This window comes from Desmodus rotundus, chromosome 2, assembly GCF_022682495.2.
Source record: "Desmodus rotundus isolate HL8 chromosome 2, HLdesRot8A.1, whole genome shotgun sequence".
Lineage (NCBI taxonomy): Eukaryota > Metazoa > Chordata > Mammalia > Chiroptera > Phyllostomidae > Desmodus > Desmodus rotundus.
Window position 1 is genome coordinate 70,738,933 of NC_071388.1, and position 6,000 is coordinate 70,744,932.

Genomic DNA, 6,000 nt, shown 5'->3' on the forward strand with positions numbered 1-6,000 from the left:
TAGAGAGAAAGAAACTTTTATTTATATCTAATTCAATTTATAATTATTAAACATTCTTTGAAATGCATGTATGGTTTAATCAATTATGGGACTTTTATTATAGGTACACATTTATTCAAGCAAATCATAGGTTACCTTTCATAGGTAATGTCACTATATTTTAGTGGGGATTTTTGTATCTTTTCTTTTTCTATTCATTTTTTCCCCTTCCCTATGCTACCCCAAACATGCCCTTTGCACTTATACCCTTCCAAAGGCAATGGATTGAAAGTAGCAAGATTATAAACAGAGCTAAAGGGGATACCATATAAGAATGGGTTCTAAACTGATCAGCATTTTTATGTGTTGAGATTATTAATATTGAATGCAATAGTTATTGGATATAGTTGGTAAGTTCTCCGCCATGCATACTTACAATAATCCTACCTCTCACTTTTAACATGGGCTATGATACTTCAATATAAATAGAAGAAATAATTATTTACAAGGTATCCCAGGAAGCACTCATTGGAGGCTATCATAACAGTCTGCTCCCCACGCCCTGGGGATTCTCAAAAGCCAACGTGTTTTAGTGTATTCAACGGTGTATGAGTCTGCACTTGTTTTTCTTTTTCTATCATCAACTTTTCCTGTAGGCAAATATTGTAACTTTATAAGGATGGCTCTCCTCATGCTTATTTAATATTGCAATGTATTATAATTGTGTTGATTTTTAAAAAATAATTTAAATGGCAACAATTTGCAGTCCAATTTATTTATTTAATATTTAAAATACAATTCCTTATGAATTAGTGCTATGCTTCTAAGTAAAAATTATAAATATAGTTTCTTTTCCCAAGCAGTGTTATCTAGGTAAGACAAAAAAATATAAGTATTTAAGACTGGCTCCTTACTAACAAATAATATCTAAATAATGAATGCAAAATATTGCCATGAATGGCCACTTTATTTTGTCTGCATAGGCACATCAATTTTTCAAATGATGTAATTTAATTATTCTAAAAGGAAATGACATTTCAAAAGCAGATTTTCCTCTAGAGAAAAAAGGTACAAGAAAAAACTCAAATTATGACATTGAATCTGTAGTATATGTTTGAAGTTAAAGATGTTTTTGTGCTATGTGGTTATGTTATAAATAATATTTGATCTAATCTTTATAATCTCTTCCATATATGTGCGTGTGTATGTATATACATATATACATATATATGTATATGCTAGTTACAAGAAATGTATGGTTATTTTGGAGAGAATGGGCCCCAATGTGAAAAAGATGTAAAAAAAATAAACCCACTACTTCCCCCTATGAAATATGCTGTATATTTCAAAAGAAGAAAAGTTAAAAGATATTTGAAGATTGCAGGGGCAAAAGAAAAACCTACCAGGGCTCGGCACTTAAGCACTTTCCCACACCCAGGGTCAGGACAGCAGCGGTTCCCACACGGACTTCTAAGTGCGGTATGAAATGCCACATTACGCTTCTCCTACACACAGTACTGTCAAACCTCAGATAGTTTCTTTCTTCAGATGCTTTTCCTTGTGCGTGATACTAGTAGCCACTCTTCTCTTTATATTTGTTGATAGTGAAAGTTATATGCAATAAAATATTTGATGATTGAAAGCAGTGGTCACCAGCTGGTTAGAAAAAAAAAATGAAATGTAAACTGAATTATTTCTTTATCCTTTTTACTTTTCTCTGTGTTTCTAATGTATTGAAAAATACTCATAAATAGAAAAATAATTTAGACATTTTTCAAAATAGTACTTTTTCTCCTTATAAATGTATAAAGTTTTAATCTCCTTACAATTTATTCAACTGTACTTGTTGTACCTATTGTAGATTCAATGATGCAGTTAAGTAGTAACCCAAGGATGTATGAGTTTGTAATTACTAACCCATTTCCTTCATATTCGGTTCACACCAATATTTGTGAATTGGTGTTTTGCTTTTCATTCAACTAAACAATATTCCCTCAAGAAAACTCCATTTTTATTATAAACATTTCAATGTAATCAACATTGGAACAAGTCTGCCATGTTAAAAAGAATTTAAAAACTTATCTCTGAAAATTGTACTCAAGAAATGCAGGTGTTTCCAGTAATGTAGTTTCAAAATAAATGTTCTATTTATATGATATGAAATTCATAGCTTTTGGAAGGGTATATTTATGACAGCAGAAAAATAAATTATACGTTGTAAAGAAGATCCATCAAAATCAAGCATATTGCACAGTTATTGAATATACTGTTATCATTAACATTTTCAGAAAACAAAATGCATATTGTAATATTAGGTACATGACACTTGCATGTGGAGATGCCTATATACTTACAAAGTATTCAATGTGTACTTAGTGATGCTTAGACTATGTCATGTACAACTCTTACAAACATTCTTACAGGGTTCCCATTTGCACTTCGTCTCTCAATAAAGTCTTGTCAGAAAATAAACTGTCCAATATATATATGGAAAAATAAAATTTGAATTTTAGTTATCTGTTGGACATTACTGAATTGTCTGTTCATTTAGTTCATTTTCTTAGGCTTGAAAACAGACATTGAAAGGTGGAACTTTCTTTTTTCCCACTGGCAGGTTTTAAGAGATTTACAAAACATATTCCTTTATGCCAAACATTGTTTTGCATATCTACTTCGAAGTGCATACATCATTCTTCATTTTAGATTTCCTCAATGATGCCCATTTTCCTGTAAGTTTCTAAATGAAAGTCTAAAAAATTTAAGCAGTAATAAAATAAATGTTATCTTATCTGTACAACATTTAGTTGTTACTCCTTGGAATATGTGAACCTTGTAATATGCTGACTAAGGGTTAAACAATCTTGCTGACTTAGGGAAATTTGCTTCAGATTGCCAAAATTTCAAAACTCTGTAATTTTACATTCACTTATGTCTGTCTAATAATGTTGACTATGAACAGAAGCAAAAATACCTAAACCTATTTTTTTTTAATTTTTACACTACAGTATTATACATTACAACTACCTAAGATAATGCAATTAATAATATATCCATCCTAAGCTTATGCGAATAAGAATTTGAGATAAGCTTTTAAATTTATGGAGGATTTTCTTTGTGTCTTTGGAAGTTCACTTACCATAAGGTATTTTATAATCTACTTTAGATAACAGATTTTGTTATACAGGGTAAGCCAAAGGCTGTACAAGAATTAGTGTCATTGGGTCTGATATTTGTGTTAGACCATGAATATTCCATTAAAATTTATCTGTAAATACAAAGCAAGATTTTGTATCTGGTTTATTTTATTAAATAATATGTTATTTATTTTCATTTATTTTTTTCTTAGCAAAAGAAGCCCTGTGATACATATTAGCAAATTTGATACTATATTTAAGATCAAATTCAACACATCTTAGAGGAAACGATGACACTTGAAATGCATTCAGAGACACAACATTTTTAATAATATCTCAAATACTCTTATTTAGCTCTACAACTATCTATACATATGCCACTCATGTTTTGTAGATAAACCAATTCTACATTTTCATGATGGCAATGGTTATTTCCATCAAAATAGTCTTTGACATCTTTTTTTTTTTAATCAAGGAGTCATCTGGAAATTCTATCTATAATCCACTAAAGGACAACATTAAGTCTAGGTGCTCATAATAATTGCATAGTGGTTTTAGTCCAGGAAAGAGATCTTCATTACATGAAAATCCTCGGGTGATGCTAAAAATAAGTGCACACCCATTTAAAGCAAGAAGTTCAAGTCCCAGCTGGTGTAGCTCAGTGGACTGAGCATACCTGTGAACCAAGGGGTAGCTGGTTCAATTCCCAGTCAGAGTGCATGCCCGAGTTGCAGGCCAGGTACCTGGTGGGGGTCTAGAGAGAGGCTCTCCCTCCCTTCCCCAGTCTCTAAAAATAAATAAAATATTTAAAAGGGAAAACAAGAAGTTCAAGGAAATGTATAACTTTTTTTCAGGCAATACTTTGGTTTGTGAAATGTAAGGGTACTTTTTTCCTTAATATTTTAAAACCTGGCAAATAAAGAAAAAGGTTTAAAAATTAAAAGGAAAGCAGTTTCCTGTTTGCATTTTAAATGCCACTTTCTGAGGCTCTACCTTGCATGTTGTTTAATCAAAACACAACTATTGAACACCTACTCTAAGTATGTCAAATCAGTCCTCCTCCTGAGCCTGGATACAGTGCTTTATGCCCAAACCTTCAAAACCCACTAATAATTAAATCATCCTTCCAAAAAATGTAACCAATTTTCTGTCTTTCGCATTCTTATGTTGGAGGGAGGAGTGAGAAAATTAAAATAAAGTATAATTATGAAAGGAATATTTTGATTTAATCAAATTGAAAAACAAACAGACTAACTTTCAACCACTATTCATGGTCTCAAATTTGATGGATATTTTTCTCTAAAGATTTTCTATGTTAGTTTTTAAAAATTGATCCAATTAATAAGCTACTACTTTAATGTGCCATAAAATTTAGAATATTAACTCATCTTCTGAAGAGTGTCCATAACAATGACCAGAGTCACTATGTTATTAAAAGTGCTAAAAGCTTGTGTCCTGAAATACTATCAAAACTATAAACTATAATTTGTTTTGTGTTTCTAAAGTAAATCCATACACAGATGGATATGCCTGTGATGTGAACACATGACCAATTTAAGGAATACATTTTCACACAGGCTGTTGTTGGTATACATTAATAATGTGATGTAGGCCTTATAAACTAATGAAATATTGCTGGAAAACAGCATAAGATTTAATTAGTAAAATTGGTATGTCAGATATATGTCTTTTTTCCTCCCAAATTAAGAGTATATCAGGATGTAGAAAGTTTTTCAGTGGGCTTGGATTAAAAAATGATTAAAAGAGAATTGGAAATTTCCTAAAGATGAGTTTTATCTATTTGGCAATTTTGTCAATTGGGAACATGTCCTAATACCTTCCCGCCAGAGATCAGAGAAGCTTTATGAAGTGGGATCTCGAAGGGTCAGCAATCCCACAGAATGTGAAGAAAGGCTCAGCTGTGGGAGGGTGGGAATGGGTGTGGGGATCTAAGGACTTCCATTTCACCCACATATTCTAAAAATTCCATGTTCATTTGCATCACTAAAGTAACTATTAAAAATTGAATCTGTTTCCATGAAAATAAAACCTATCAACTTTGTACCACTTATTATAAATTGAATCCTCTGCTTCGGGCTGTTTCCTGCTCCAAACACTAAATATCACATACAGTGCAGGATGTGACACTGAAGCCCCTTCTTTGGCCTGTATGTGTTATAGAAGGCATTAATATTTTTAATCCTATTATGCTGACAGATTTTCCTGCTAGCCTGATGGAGTCATATAAAATAGGACATGAACATATGACTTTGCTTAGAGATTGGAGCACATTTTAAGTCTAACCATAGCTCCAGGCTAAGATCCTGCCTATAGCTTTTCACTGAAAACATCACATTTCTTATTTACTTTGTCTTTCTGGTACCCAGCCACTACTTATAATCTTGGGGCTAAGGTATTGAAATATCACTTTCCCCTCCCCTTCCTACCATACAGCTCCTAAAACCCTTGGAATCTCCGGGAAGGACAGACGTGTTTTTGTGTGCTCGTGATGACTGGTGCCTGAAGGTTTGTGGGGAGCCTGAGAGTAGAGGCTAGTTGCCAGGGGATCCAATCAGCAGATAAAGTGTTTGAAACATTTAGCCCCAAGCCTTGACCTCTGGAAGGGGAGAGGGGCTGGAGGTTGAGTTCAAGACCAACGGCCAATGACTTAATCAATCATGCCTGTGCAATGACAAAACTATCCCTAAACTGTGGGGATATTAAAAATCCCTGAAGTGCGGCATTTTGATAGCTTTCTGGTTGGCGAACACGTGAAGGTTCTGGGAGGGTGAGAACTAGGAGAGAGAGCACAAGCTATGCACCCTTTCTCCATACCTCTTCCTATGTGTCTCTTCTATCTACTTGTTCCTGAGTTATATCCTTCATA